Below are 16,429 nucleotides of genomic sequence, written 5' to 3'. Positions count from 1 at the left end.
AAGGGAAAATCCTTTATCGCTCTTGATGTAGATAACGTAATTAAATGTTTTTCAAGTGGGTCTCAAGGATTAATTAATTAAACTTCTTGTTATCTCAACAGGGGTGATAGTTATCTTGTGCACACCTGTTTAATAGGTAGCAAGCAGTACAATGTCTTTTACTTTCTTTATCTAAAGTGTAGTTATTGAAGGATGTACAGGAATGAGAGAATAACAGAAGAGGATGTTATCTCTGTTTTCACTGGATGTCGATGGGTTCAGCCACCAATTGGCTCTATAGGTAATTCTTATACCTTGGTGGGAAGCTTCCTCTTTAGGGTAAGCTATACACAGGTCAATTCTTGGAAGATGTAAGGTAGTAAACCCTCAGCACATTGAGCACAATAAAACAAATATCTCCCAGTAAACTATGTGTTATAATTCTTACCCCAGGACTTGCAATTTACAAATGTCAATGCTCCCACGCTCTTAAGTGCTGCTTTCCTGAATTTCCAGTCTTCACACAAAAATAGCGAGCAGTGTAAAGTGCAATCTCCTATCATTCGGTTAGCTTGCAGCAGGAGATTGAGTTGCAATTTTAGGACTCTGTGTTTCTATTGATTCCAATGTCTCTGCATGCAAGGGTGGCTCCATAGGACTGTGCAAAAGAAAGGAGCCACCAAGAAACAACCTGAGCCAGCCATCATGACTTCAGCTTAAACTGGACTATGGACAAGGATTAAATGATAAAGAAGCCACATGCTCAGTAAGTTATCAAATCAGCTGTTGAAAGTGCTCAGACAACTGAGGGTTTAATATCACTTTAAGAAGATTCACTATCTTTGAATTATTAGAATGATGGTAATCAAGCAAAGGATACTAAAATATAATAATACACCCTAGGGATTTTAGGCTAGCAGATATTTTAAGAGCACTGGTTCCGGAATCAATTTCATTGCAGGCCCCATCAGCATGATAGTTGCCCTCAAAGGGGCCGTTGTCTATGTAAGACTATGTATTTGCTTTTTAGCATAATAAATATTTGCCTCTGCCTTTTATTACTTCTGGTTTTAGTAATGACTTAATCTTTGAAGGACAAGTGCAGATCGGCGCAGAGCCCGCACACTCCTGTAGCAGATGATACAAGTCTGAAAAAGAGGGTTACGCACTGCTGGTATCCTAAACAAAAAACCTTAGAGTGGACCTTCAGTCATTTTTTTCAACTTTCCATCTATTAAATTGTCTGCCCTTGTTGTTTTAACTTTGGATAGCAAAACTTTTTGTTCTACCAGTAAATACCTTATACAGCCCACTTCCTTTTTCTTGTCTGGTCATTAGTCCAGGCCAGTGATGGTGAACCTTGGCACCCCAGATATTTTGGAACTACATTTCCCATGATGTTCATGCACTTTGCAGTGTAGTTGAGCATCATGGGAAATGTAGTAACAAAACATCTGGGGTGCCAAGGTTTGCCGTCACTGGCCTAGGCTTATGACATCATGCACAGCTCTCGTTCACTCTTGTGAGAGTTTTCCAGGAAGGGAGGGGGATGAGTCGTAAGATGGCCAATGAGAGCTGCAGAACTGGAGGTGTGCCCCTGTGTGTCTGTGTAAATTCAGGAAGTGAACAGGCAGCAGCTTCAGCTGCCCACAGTTAAAATGGCTGCTACCAGACTTACTTGAGCGAGATTTCTGCAGCATATTTGGCAAGTACAGAATCACAGTATATTAAAAATAATATGCAAAGTGGTTGGAGTGAAGCTTCAGAATGGCAAAGATGTTTTTATTGCAAATTATGTGAGCAGACTGCAGTTCCTCTTTAATGGAGACTGCTCAGACTGAACATAGTCCTTGGCAGTCTCCAATAACGTTTCTTGTGGATCATACCAGCGGCGTATGGCCCTCGTTTTCAACTGGAGAAAAATTGTAGTAATCTCATAATTAGCAGATGTCCAGAGCCCCCCACCATCTAAAGTCAAGAGTCCCTCAACCTTCCCTAAATCACAGTTAACCCCTCTTATCTTGTGCTACTTCCAAGAAGTAGCTGGGGACGGAGCTGGGAACCAGTGCTGGATCTGGAGGAGGGCTGGATTCAGCTGCCAGACTGAATACTGAGAACAGGGGGTGGAGTTGTGTGGCTGCACAAATAGGCACAGGATCTGTAGGAGTTCTGTCTTCTCTGCAGCCAACTGCTCAGACAAGGTGGGGGCAGAGACGAGGGGGGTGCCAGGTCACATGAATTTACCTTGAGGGCCGTGTGTTTGACACGTGGGTTTTAGAGTATACCGGTTCTGTACTGTAAACCATCATTTAGACTGATAGCATTCTAGATAGTGATGAATAACTGTCTAATTATTTGGGTCAATCTGAAAATGGTGTCCTGCTGTAGAGATTCAGAATCATTTTAGGTCAAATATGAAGTGCGCTGAAATAAAAATTCTGGTGCCTAAACCAAAAAATTGGTTGCACTTGGCTGAAACGAACCCGAAATTGAAGTTTTTAAAAATATATACAGTATCTCACAAAAGTATATCTTTTCATGTGACAACACTGAAGAAATGCCACTTTGCTAAAATGTAAAGTAGTGAGTGTACAGCTTATATAACAGTATACATTTGCTGTCCCCTCAAAATAACTGAACACACAACCATTAATGTCTAAACCACTGGCAACAAAAGTAAGTACACCCCTAAGAGAAAATGTCCAAATCGGGCCCAATTAGCCCTTTTCCCTCCCCAGTGTCATGTGACTCGTTAGTGTTACAAGGTCTCGTGTGAATGGGGAGCAGGTGTGTTAAATTTGGTGTCATCGCTCTCACGCTCTCATACTGATCACTGGAAGTTCAACATGGCACCTCGTGGCAAAAAAACAAAACAAAAAAATAATTGTTGCTCTACATAAAGATGGACTGTGCTATAAGAACATTGCCAAGACCCTGAGCTGCAGCACAGTCTCCCTGCAAAGGTAAAGCATCACCTTAGTAGCCCATTATGTGTCCCTTGCCTGACACAGGAGCCAACAATGTCACCACTGTCCCCTGTTGCACAAAGCGTCCATCTTTTTCCGGGTATTGCTGTTCTGGCACTGTGAGTGGCCGGAGCCGCGATGACTCCACGCCCGCGCATGCGCATGAGAGCCGCCACTAACGGCATATCACCGTTAGCAGCGGCATGCTCAGTGCACCTGCACGCTGCTGTCCACGACGCATGCGTAGTAGACAGCGGTGCCTGTCTTTTTGCAAATATCTCCTGAACCGTGTAGGTATAGGAGATATTTCATGAACCTACAAGTAACCCTTAATCTAGGCTTACCTGTAGGACAAAGTGGTCTGTAAGTGTTTACAACCACTTTAACAGGACAGGTTCCATTCAGAACAGGCCTTGCCATGGTCGACCAAAGAAGTTGAGTGCATATGCTCAGTGTCATATCCAGAGGTTGTCTTTGGGAAATAGACTTTTGAGTGATGCCAGCAATGCTGCAGAGGTTAAAGGGGTGGGGAGGTCAGCCTGTCAGTGTTCAGACCATACTCAGCACAATGCATCAAATTGGTCTACATGGCTGTCCTCCCAGAAGAAAGCCACTTTCAGCCTTATCAGAGGTTCCTATGTTTTGCAGTAGAGGAACATAATTTTCAGTTTGTGGCTCTACCCTTCGGGCTTGCTACAGCTCCCTGGGTGTTCACAAAGGTCCTAGTACCAGTACTGGGTCTTTTAAGGGCCCAAGGGATCCTGGTGGTCAGGTACCTAGAACAGAGCATAATATACACAGTGAGTTATTTGAAAAGCTTAGGCTGGATCATAAATACTGAAAAGTCAGCCTTGAGGCCAGATCAAAGTCTAAAATATTTAGGTCTGATTCTAAACATGGTCCAAGCAAGAATATTCTTGCCACCCGCAAGGATCTGTGCCCTGAAGGATGCGTCAGATAAGGGGCACCAGACAACCCTCCATACATCTCTGTATGAGTCTTCTAGGGAGGATGGTATCCTCCTTCAAGGCAGTATGCCCAGTTCCATTTTAGGCCTTTGCAACAAGACATCTTGTTGGCTTTGAACAGAGGAAGCCCTGGATTATCTAATGTGCTTATCTCCTCAGACATGCTTAAGCCTAAACTGGTGGTTGCAGGAACAGAACCTGTGAAAGGGAAAATCCTCTCTCCCAGTAACTTGAAGAGTACTGAGTACAGATGCCAGTCTCTCAGGCTGGGGAGCGACCCTAGATGGGCTCACAGCCCAGGGGAAATGGTCAGGGACAAAGCAGACCCTGCCCATCAACATCCTAGAACTATGGGCAGTACATCTAGCCCTACGATTCTGGATGGTGGAGCTTCAGGAATGCCCCATCAGGGGACAGTCCGACAATGCCACAGCAGTGGCCAATATAAACCAAAAAGGCGATACCAGGAGTCGTTCAGCTCTGAAGGAGGTGAACTACACACTAGCCTGGGCAGAGGGACATGTGCCACTAATATTGGCAGCCCATATTACAGTCGTAGAGAACTAGAAGGCAGATTATCTCAACCGCCAGTAGATCTGCCTGGGGGAATGGTACCTACACCCAGAGGTGTTCCAGCAAATTTGCCAATGTTGGGGATGACCAGAGCTCGACCACTGGCATCCAGGTTCAACAACAAGCTACAAGCTACACGAACAAGAGATCCTCTGGCAATTGGAGCAGATGCCCTGATAGTTCCATGGAGCCAGTACTTCCTGGTTTATGATTTCCCTCTGATCCCTCTCCTTCCACATTTGTTGCCCAGGATTTGGAGAGAGGAGATTCCAGTCATTCTGGTGGCACCAGCCTGGCCCAGAAGGCCCTGATTCCCAGAGATTGTGAGACTGACAATAGACAGGCCATGGACGCTTCCAAGTCACATTGGTCAACTGTCTCAAGGTCCTATATTCCACTCCAATTTACAGTCTCTAAATTTTATGGCATGGCTATTGAAGCCAGGGTGTTAAAGGAACGTGACCTCTCGGGACAGTGGTGTCTACACTAGTGAATCCTAGAAAAGCTATCATAAGGTCTGGAAGACTTATATTGCTTGGTATGAAACCAAAAAAGGGCATCCTCTGAAATACGTGATTGGGAGAATTCTCTCCTTTCTACAGTCAGCTGTGGAAGTCAAATTGGCTTTGAGTACAATCGGAGGTCCAGTTTCGACCCTATCAGTATTCTTCCAAAGGCCTTTAGCCTCCCATTCATTGGTCCGAACCTTTATGCAGGGAGCAACTTGCTTGCTTCCCCCCATTAGATCAAATGTGTGTTCTTGGGACTTGAACTTGGTGATGTCTGTGTTACAGAAACAACCATTTGAGCCTATCAAGGCAATTCCATTAGACTTGCTGTCATGCAAGCTAGCCTTCCTGGTGGCCATCACCTCGGCTAGAAGGGTGTCAGAGTTGTCGGCCCTTTCGTGCAGGGAACCATTCTTGATCCTTCACCATGACAGGGTCGGGTGTTTAAGGTGATAGCTCATTCTACCAGGGGTGTAGGAACCTCCTGGGCTTTTCACCATCAGGTATCTGGGGCTAAAATTTGTAAGGATGCTACCTGGTCTGCAGTGCATAAGTTCGCAAATTTTATCAAGTAGATGTTCGAGCAGCCAAGGATTCGGCTTTGGGCCGCAGTGTACTGCAGGCTGCTGTATGGGGTCTGATGCCTATTGTTTGGCAGGGTGTCTCCCTCCCCTCAAGGCTATTGCTCTGGGATGTCCCAGCAGGTAATGAATATTACTCTAACTCTGTGGCCCATGATTTACTCAAAGGGATTTTGCAGGTAAGTATGATGAAAAATCCTATTTTTGTGAGATAATGTACAGTTTTTTTTTAATTGTATTATATGTGACTTTTTAATTAGTATAATGTATTTAAATGAATATGCATTTAGTGTCAGCCATTATCTGCACCTTTTGAAGCAGTGTTAAAAACCCTGCATGCTGCATTTTAGGTGCATTTGGTCAGTTAAAAAAAAAAAAAAACACACCAAGAGTGTACCTCCCCATTGGAATGCATGGAAAACACAGCAAAACTGTCTTGCATTTTTATTGCATTTTTCGAGTCACGTGACCTATGAAAAACACCCCATCAGCACAGTAAAATCGTGGGCGTTTTTGACAGCCATTATTGGCAACTTTTTTCTTTCAGCACAACACTGAAAACCCTATTTTCGGTGCATCACTAGTCAAAATAATAGCTGGAGGGTCCAGAGGTGGAAACAAGATCACACGTCATGCCTGTTGTAAGGGTTAAAAATTGGAACTAGAAGGACATTTTCTGTCCAGGACCTAGCATTTGCCTCTTATTTAAAAGTGCTTCTGATACTTAACCCCCAAACCCCCCTTTCCTCTACTGATCTGTTTCTCTTTCAGAGTCATAACCCAGTGCATTCTCCATGTTTTGTTTTGGGTTCGTTATTGTCCACTTAGGCTCAGGCAATATAGAAGGTGATTGCATGCTCCCCTATACCTGAAAACATCAGTTGTTTACTAAGGGGCTTTGCCAATAGAGCTGCAGGGAAGTACAGTGAAGGAAAATATTGGTGGGTGGGAAAGGAGGAAAGGGTTGTTTTTATAAGAAAACATGTCACTAGGCCCTGATTGTGGGGCCTTTTAAAGTCATATAGGTGGGGAGAGAGAGGTGTTCTCTTTTCTGCTTTTCCATATGTGTAGTGAGTGAGCTTGTCACCCTAGGGCAGAATGGGGGTTTACTTGATGATCAACAGGAGAAAATAAAGTTAAAACAAATACAGCTGTCATGTCTAAAGACTGGTACACGCTGCAGTATATAAAATGTATCACATTTTTTTTTTTTTTAAGATGCATTTTAATTCAAAATCACATAAACAGGTGATTTCCCACTGCCAGGTATTCACAATGGTGGAATAAATTAAATATATATATATATATATATATATATATATTGATTCATTGAGGGACAAAGGATGCAGAGACATGGGTTATTCTGCTGCCTACAGGAGGATTTGGATACTGCCAAACAAAAAAGATTGTGAGCATGCAGGTATCCCTTTCCCAATCCCAGCATGCCTAGTTTTTTTCTAGTGTCCCAGGATTGATGTATTTTTTCTACTCAGAAAAGTTGAACTATCGTGCCAGCCATTTTTCACTCAAGACCTCATCTAGATCCTGCTTGAGTTGATATTGTATGCATCTATCTGGTTAGTTGTATTCACATCAATAGCTTTGGAGGCCCAACCTAAATCCTTAAGGATTGGATGTTTGTGTGGCCTGCCTGGGCTCCGTTTGTGGCACTTTGCCTTAGTGGACTCTGTTAGCCACAGAGCACTTTCCATTTCCAGAACCATGGCACAGCACCAAGAACTGCTCCCATTATTACATCCCTTTCTTCTGTTGGCCTCCACAGAAGGGATTAAAATGCTGGGGAGTGAGGTGCTGCGTTATCAGTTGGAGTTTGTGCACACACACAAAAGTGCTCTTTTCCGCTATTTGGTGTGAGGTAGCATATTCCCACTACTGTTCATTATCACAAGAGATGTGCAGTTTTACCTTGGTTACTCCTTCCTGTCATCTACAGTGAGTTGGTCAACGATGGCCTTTTGAACCTCTCCCGCTTCCAGCAGTTGGTAGGCTGGAGATTTTCACCTTGTATTAGAAATAACTTGTGATATCAAAAACAGAAGAGGAGCAATCCCACTGAATCACGTCTCCCTAGGTCTGTTTTACACAGGCTTCAGTTTGTATAAGAGCAGTATGAACAGCAAACTTTTGCAACGCTTGCTGCAAACTTCAAGAAGCTTTCTCTGATGCCGCGTACACGCGACCAAACTTTTCGTTAGAAGTAAAAAGAAGTAAAAGAAAATCCCAAATGGGGGCACTGGCTCTGGTACCACACCTGGATTTCCTCACTTTAAAGAGATTTCCTCTCACTTCTTGTTTTGGCTATGGGACAGGAAGTGAAGGGGAATCTTCCCTATTGCAAAAAGATGGCTAAAAAAAACTGACAGGGATTATAACCCACCCTTATTAAATCAAAAATAGTTTTAATTTTAGTTACACTTTAAGCATAGTTTGCATCTCATTTCACGTATGAGTCACCTATCAGTGAATATGTTGAGAACTATTTTGTTGAAATGTTGGGCAGCAGAGCGGGCATGTAAAAAGTGTTTGCTGTACATACCTTTTCGGAGGTAAACTTCTCATTTTTAACTGCCTTTTACACCCACACCAAGGATGTTGCTGGGGAAAGAAGCGCAAATCTTTTCTAGCAAAAGAACCTTAGGCCTGAAATTGAGACAAATCCACTCTCCTCTGATGCAAAGAAGAGCTACTTTTGTTACTCGCAGGTTTCACTTTCTAAGACCAAATCTAAGTCAGGAGCCTAGTTTCACCACAAACCCCGAGCCCCTAAATCTCTCCAAGATGCAGACAAGTTCTCTTGTGCATGAAGGAGTGGCTTTCCAAAGTTGGGAGACCTCTGTGAACCTTTGTGGACATTTAGTCAGCATCTAAGATGCCCAGGTAGGGAAAGTATCTTTTTGAGGCCACAGGCTAGAGTTGTACTATCAACCCCCTCCTTTCTTCATGTCTTCCAGTTTTCCCTCTCAGAATACAATGTCCATGCAGCCCTCTCAAACAAGGGTTATCTCAGTTCTTATTAGGGACAGATTTCAAGGATTATGTCAACTCTTATGCCCTGTAAACACAGTTGGACATTCTGACTACAAAATCCATCAGATTTTTTCTGACGGATTTTGGCCCAAACTTGTCTTGCATACACACGGTCACACAAAATTGTCGGAAAATCTGATCGTTCAGAACGAGGTGACATAAACCATGTTACGACGAGACTATAAAGAGGGCAGTAGCCAATAGCTTTCGTCTCGTGATTTATTCTGAGCATGGGTGCCAGTTTGTCCGTCGCAATTGTCTACACACGATCGGAATTTAAATGATCGGATTTTGTTGTGGTAAAATTTTAGATCCAGCTCTCAAAATTTGTGTCAGAAATTCAGACGGAAAAATTCCGATGGAGCCCACACACGTTCAGATTTTCCGACAACACTATCCGATTGCACATTTTCCATTGGAAAGTCCATCCGTGTGCACAGGGCATTACACTGTTGCAAAACCAAAAAGGGTATTCATGCCTTCTTGGAACTCAAAGCTCTGATTGCCTTAATTTGCTCCCAAAACGTCCATATGAAATCCACCAGTCTGCAATAGCCTCCCGTCATCAGGAAGACATTCTGGCCTATGTAGACATCAAGGACATGTACTTGCAAAACCATGTTTCTTGATCATACATCACGGGACACAGGAGCTTCATTACATAGTGGGTTATATAGGCACCTCTGGTGATTGGACACTGGTTGACCCTAATTAAGGAGAATTCCTCCCCAAATAACCTCTCCCATTTGGGAGGCACCTCAGTTTTTTCGCCAGTGTCTGGGTGATGGTCACGTAAAACTTAGCTCTATGCAGGTCCCTGCGAGGGCCGAAGGGCTACAACAAACCGGATCCATACCTCGGGCCGATATTTGACTCCCAAGATGGTATGGTACCCGGGCCTCGTCTGCCGAAGAAGCGAGGTTTTGCCTGTAAGTCCTCTCCATTGGAAGACTGGGCTCTGGGAAAACCAGACTTGGGGTACTGTTTATACAGAGCGCCCGAAAGTTTCTGGCAGAGCTTTCTACATGGCCCAGGTGGGAGGTTCTTTTCGTAAGAGCCCCAGATATACCTGAAGGTTGGCTAGCAATACCCGCCGTGATGGGTGAAGGCTGGAATTGGTCTGGTTCAGCAATTCCTGCGGCGGGGACAGGTAAGGGAAGTCATCCTGTATATTTAAATATATGAATGGATTTCTTCATTGTGAGTAGTTGTATGTCTTACCTGATTTCCACCACTAGAGGGAGTAAGAGCAGCCTGATGCATACTTACATGCCTTTCAATACAACACGCTCAGTGAAAGCCTGGTTTCTCCAGCTACTCGCGTCTCCATTGCAGTCCCTGCCACAGATGAAGGTAAACAGGGGTCCCACGCAGTTCAGGGGTCCCACGCTGCTCCGTTTTGGGTTCTCCTCCCCCCCCGGATTCCGCGGTCCTCGTGCACGCGCGCCGGGCGCGCTCCCGGCCTAATGGAGGAGGGGGGGGGGTGTGTGGTTGCGAGCCGTGCACGTTAGTGTGCACGGCGCAGGCGCCAGGCGGCAGTTTTAAAAGCCCAGAGCGTCAGGGGACTGTAAGAGGAGACACAGGAGCTGTGGGCAGTAAGCATCCGTGGGGATTGGATCCAGGCAAACCTTAAGACACCTACTCGGCATCAGATTGTGCAGTTTAAGCATATATTGATTTATTGTGAGACTTTAAGCGCAACAGTGATCGCACTTGTACTAGTACCTCTGCTTTGTAGCTTAGTACTATGTCTCCTCGTAAGAGGGTCTCAGGGGGAGGTAATAAGAGCACTGGCAAGTCACCGCCTAGGTCCAGGGGTTCCAAAAGTGCCTGTAAATTACCATCCCCCTCTGCAAGACTGGAGCCAGCCTCTCAAGACGAGTCAGTGCACCTGTCAGGTTTTGCAGCCTCTCCTAATGTTGCAGCCCTGGTTTATGTCACTGAGGACTCCCTTAGGGCTACATTGGAGGGTTTTGAAGGGAGAATCATGAATTTTATTTCTGCTTCCCTAAAAGATAGCAGGAAAAGGGGTAGATCCCCTCCCTCTGCTGAAATCCCTCTCTCGGATAGTTCTTCTGAAAATGAGGAGGGATCCCTATCTTTGGATAGGGATCATGAGCAGTCGGATGAGTCAGAGGATGAGGAGATAGTCCCCTCCTCCCAGGCACTCAGGAAGCAGGTGCAGTATTATACTGAATTGGTGCGGACCACATTCAGAATGCCTGCTGCTGAAGTCGCTACGTCCTCTGTTTCTTCCCTGGGAGTCAGGAAAGCCCCACAGACTGCTTATTCCTTTCCAATTCATCCTTTAATGGATAAATTGATGTATGAGGATTGGGGACATCCCGATAAACTGTTTACTCCTCCCAAAAGGTTTTCCATGCATTATCCTGTGGAGGAAAGTTTCACCAAGAAGTGGGGGGTCCCATCTGTCGATGCGGCTGTTTCTTGTGTGAATAAAAACCTAACTTGTCCTTTGGATAATGCGCAGGTTTTTCAAGGATCCAACCGATAAAAGGCTGGAAACCTTATTAAAAACCTCCTTTTCCATGGCTGGCGCTGTGGTGCAACCTACAGTCGCAGCCGTGGGGTTGTGTCAGTTCCTCAAGGAACAAGTTAAACAGATGTTTGGGCTCCTTCCCAGTGAGGAAGTAGAAAATTATGCAGAATTGCCTCACATCCTGTGTTTCATAATTGATGCGATTTTGGATTCTGTCCAACAAGCATCACGTTTGTCCCTCATGTTGGTACACATGCGTAGGGCCCTATGGCTAAAAAAGTGGGCTGCTGAACTGTCATGCAAAAAGCATTTGACTGGGTTCCCGTTTAAAGGGGAGCGTTTGTTTGGGGAAGAATTAGATAAATTTGTCCAAAATATTTCAGGAGGTAAGTCTACTCTCCTTCCAGTCAAAAAGAGCGTCCTTCATTTAGGCGCGCTCTCTCTCCCGAAGCATCAAGCTCTAAACAGTGGCGACGGCCTTCTCAGTCCTCCACTGCTAGAAAGGCTCAAGGCCGAGCCCAGGGACAGAAAAAGACTTGGGGCGAAAGCCTGCCAAGCAGAGCCCCAAAACTTCCTTGTGAAGGGGCGCCCCCGCTCGGCAGAGTGGGGGGAAGGCTCCTGCAGTTTGCAGGCGCCTGGCGGGAAGAGATCCAGGACAAGTGGGTGATCTCTTCAGTATCTCTGGGCTACAAGCTAGAGTTTCAGGAGATTCCACCTTCTCGTTTCCTAAGGTCAAGGATCCCCAGGGATCCAGTAAAGCAAAAACCGCTATTCCTGGCCTTAGATCAGTTACTATCCCAGGGTGTGATAGTAGAAGTGAGCCCGAAAGATCAGGGCTCAGGGTTTTATTCAAATCTCTTCACCGTTCCAAAACCAAATGGAAGTGTCAGACCTATCCTGGATCTGAAAGACCTAAACCGGTTTTTACACATCCAGACCTTCCGTATGCAGTCAATCCGCACTGTGGTCTCCTCCCTGCAAGGGGGAGAATTCATGGCATCAATAGATATCAAGGATGCATATCTCCATGTGCCAATTTTTCCCGCACACCAGAAATTTCTAAGGTTCGCGGTAGAGCAGCGCCATTTTCAATTTGTGGCCTTGCCGTTCGGGCTTGCTACAGCCCCTCGAGTCTTCACAAAGATTCTGGACCCTCTCTTAGCAATCTTAAGAGTTCAGGGTATAGCCGTCATGGCTTATCTAGACGACTTGCTTCTCGTAGAGAGAACTGCAGCGTTCCTAAGTCGCAGCTTTACCAAAACGCTAGAACATCTAGAACGCCTAGGTTGGATTATAAACCTAGAAAAGTCGTCCCTACAACCGACTACCAGGTTGGAATACCTAGGTATGATTATCGACACCCTTCAGGGCAGGGTGTTTCTTCCAAGGCTAAAGGCTTTGGCCATTGGAGATCTGGTGCGCCTGATTCTGGGCAGAAGATCTTCCTCCATTCGGTTGTGCATGAGACTATTGGGAAAGATGGTCGCCTCCTTCGAGGCCGTCCCATTCGCCCAGTTCCATTCAAGGCCTCTGCAAAGATGCATCCTTGCGGCTTGGAACAGGAAGCCCCAATCCCTGGATCTTCCTATGCGTTTATCCCCCGGGACACGCAAAAGTCTTGTCTGGTGGTTACAAACCAGGAATTTGCTGAAAGGCAAAACTTTTCTTCCTCTCTTATGGAAGATTATCACAACAGATGCCAGCCTGATAGGCTGGGGAGCTGTATTGGAGGGAACGTGCTCGCAGGGGAAATGGTCTGCGACCGAAAGTCTACTGCCCATAAATATCTTGGAGATTCGGGCAGTTTACATGGCACTCATAGGGTGGTCTTACAGACTGCGAGGTTTCCCGGTTCGGGTTCAGTCCGACAATGCCACCGCAGTGGCTTATATCAATCACCAGGGCAGTACCAGAAGTCTGGCGGCCCAAAAGGAGGTGAATCGCATACTTGTCTGGGCAGAAAAGCATGCTGCGTGTCTTTCTGCAGTCTTCATCCCAGGAGTGGAGAATTGGCAGGCGGATTTTCTCAGCCGCCAGCAATTGTGCCCAGGAGAGTGGGCTCTGCACCCCGACGTGTTTCAGAACATATGTCACAAGTGGGGCACTCCAGACGTAGATCTGTTTGCATCCAGGTTCAACAGGAAACTGGACAAGTTTGTGTCAAGGACAAGAGATGCACTTGCTCAGGGGTATGCTCTGACGGTTCCCTGGAATCAGTACAATCTGATCTATGCCTTCCCCCCGAGCCCGCTGCTGTCGGGGTTCCTGGGAAGGGTCAAGAGGGAGACGAAGTCGGTCCTTTTGGTGGCCTCGGCTTGGCCCAGGCGACCATGGTATGCAGAAATCATGAAGTTGGCAGTAGGCAGGCCATGGACCCTCCCTCTCCGGACAGATCTGCTCTCACAGGGTCCAATCTACCATCCTGCTTTACGCAGTCTGAATTTGACGGTTTGGCTGCTGAGACCCACATTCTGAGAGACCGTGGCCTTTCGGGGCCAGTCCTTTCTACTCTGGTCAATGCCAGAAAGCCGGCCTCCAGGCGTATTTATTACAAAATCTGGAGGACATATGTTTCCTGGTGTGAACTCAGGAAGTGGCATCCTAGAAAGTATGTCATTAACAGAATCTTGGCCTTTCTCCAGTCAGGCCTAGAAATGAATTTGGCCATAAGCACTATCAAAGTGCAGATTTCGGCCCTATCGGTATTTTTTCAAAAACCTCTTGCATCACATTCCCTGGTACGGGCTTTTATCCAGGGGGCTATGCGGACAAAGCCGCCAGTTAAACCTCCGGTATGCCCATGGGATCTGAATTTGGTTCTCTCGGCCTTACAGGGGCAACCTTTTGAACCTTTGCATCTGGCTTCTTTAGCTCTCCTGACTAAAAAGCTGGTCTTCTTAGTAGCCATATCCACGGCTAGAAGAGTATCAGAGTTGGCAGCTCTTTCCAGTAAAGAGCCGTATTTAATTATTCATAAGGACCGGGTGGTTATGCGTCCCAACAGGTCCTTTCTACCTAAGGTGGTTTCGGGTTTCCATTTGAATCAGGATGTAATCCTACCATCCTTTTTTCCGGACCCTCAGTCCACAGAGGAAGAGTCTTTACACACTTTGGATGTGGTTAGAGCAATCAGGGTTTATCTTCAGGCAACTTCTGAGATAAGGAAAACTGATTGTTTATTTATTCTGCCGGAAGGCCCCAGAAAGGGTCAGGCAGCGTCAAAATCCACCCTCTCAAAGTGGATCAGACAAGTTATTTCTCAGGCCTATGACTTAAAGAGGAAGATTCCTCCTTTTCAGGTGAAAGCACACTCTACTAGGGCTGTCAGTGCTTCTTGGGCAGTGCATCACCAGGCCTCCCTGGCTCAGATCTGTAAGGCTGCGACTTGGTCATCAGTCCATACATTCACCAGATTCTATCAGGTGGATGTCAGAGGGCAAGAGGATATCGCCTTCGGGCGTAGTGTACTGCAGGCTGCAGTTTAGGTCCTCAGGTCCCTGGCGGTCTATGATTATGATCTGTGTCTCCCTCCCCTCAATCTGAGCATTGCTATGGGACATCCCACTATGTAATGAAGCTCCTGTGTCCTGTGATGTATGATCAAGAAAATGGGATTTTTATATACAGCTTACCTGTAAAATCCTTTTCTTGAGAGTACATCACGGGACACAGGGCTCCCGCCCCTCTTGGGTTTTACGTGGTTTCTTATTGCTTTGCTACAAAACTGAGGTGCCTCCCAAATGGGAGGGGTTATATAGGGGAGGAATTCTCCTTAATTAGGGTCAACCAGTGTCCTATCACCAGAGGTGCCTATATAACCCACTATGTAATGAAGCTCCTGTGTCCCGTGATGTACTCTCAAGAAAAGGATTTTACAGGTAAGCTGTATATAAAAATACCATTTTTTCCAACACATCAGTCATTTATTTATTTTGTTATGGGTCCTCGACACTTCCAGTTGGTGGTCCTGTTGTTTGGCCTGCCTATCTGGACAACCTCCTATTGAGGAGAAAAAAAGGCATGCGCTGTTGATTCGGTGTTGATTCGGTCCTGAAAGTTCAGAAGTCCTGAGTTGGAGCTGACTTATCACTTGGAGTTCCTGGGTCTGATAATGGACACAGCTCTTTACTTTTGCATTAGAGTCATGTGGCTGATGGTAACCTTTACAGGCAGTTTTATTCCAGTCCTCTTCAACAAGCTGAGCATCTTGGCTGGAGGGGCTTCTGATATGAATGCCTTTCCCGACTCTCCCCCTTCCATTCACAGTCTGCCTTTCCTGACACTCCCCCATCCATACACAGTGTGCATTTTGTGTCGCGCCCCCTTCCATTCACAGTCTGCCTTTCCTGACACTCCCCCATCCATACACAGTGTGCATTTTGTGTCACGCCCCCTTCCATTCACAGTCTGCCTTCTCTGACACGTCTCCCTCCATTCACAGACTTTCCCAATATGCCCTCCCACCAGTAGCAGTCAGTAGAAGTGTGGAAGGGGCTTCAGTGTACACAAGCAGGAAAAGTACTTTCCGGCTCAGTGTCAGTTCAGAAACAACCCACCTCTTGCTATGTGTGAAATTGACCTTTTAGAAGACACATGGCTGCCAGATAAAACAGCCAAAAACAGAGAATACATGTTTTATTTAGAAATGAATGCAATGATGAGATGCACATGTTTCCTTTATTACAATGTACTTCAGTTGCAGTACATTTGCATATGCTTTTAAGAATTGGGTTCCACCTGTCAATGCACACTCCACTAAGATCGGTTAGTACTTGTTGGGCTTTTTCAGCATCTGTCAGTTCTTTACCAGTATTGCAAGACTTCCACCTGGTTTTCAGTTCACAACTCTTTTGTTCACATGTGCTCCACTAAGCTCTACCAGGCTAATGCTTAAAACTCAGCTGATGCCAGCTTTGGGTGTAACGTCATTCAGGGAGCTCTTTGAGCTGCAAGCAGTCCTCCATTTCATATAAATGATTTGCCTAGTAGTGTTTTTTTTGCTATATTGCCCACCCCTCAGTTGGACTGCATTTTGACACTCCAAACATCTTTGAATCCTGTGTCCCTCAATGAACAAGAAGAAAGCAGGATTTTTGTACAGTGTAGACTCCTGAACACAGGTCCCACTTTTTCATATTTATGGTCTTGCTTTCGGCACTGCTTTGCTACAAAAGCTTTTTTTTTTTTTTTTTTTTTTTTTTGCTTGTCTGTGTCTAAATTTTCCTGTAGGCAACAATATAACCCAAATGTATCTGATTTTTGTGTCCCTTAATGAACTCTGTGAAAAGACTTTGCCTTGAGTACA

General features: G+C 45.6%; 1 protein-coding gene across 2 annotated transcripts in view; it reads left to right on the top strand.

The window, feature by feature from the left end:
- The window catches only part of NBAS (NBAS subunit of NRZ tethering complex), a 1,050,553-nt gene that overhangs the window by 503,370 nt on the left and 530,754 nt on the right, over nt 1–16,429 (top strand). The window lies entirely within an intron of this gene.

The sequence above is a fragment of the Lithobates pipiens genome, unplaced genomic scaffold (assembly GCF_037356315.1).
Source record: "Lithobates pipiens isolate NorthernLeopardFrog02 unplaced genomic scaffold, aLitPip1_a1.2 Scaffold_18, whole genome shotgun sequence".
In the NCBI taxonomy this organism is placed as follows: Eukaryota; Metazoa; Chordata; class Amphibia; order Anura; family Ranidae; genus Lithobates; species Lithobates pipiens.
The sequence above is the reverse complement of the archived record's forward strand: the minus strand, read 5'-3'. Positions and strand labels throughout refer to the sequence as shown.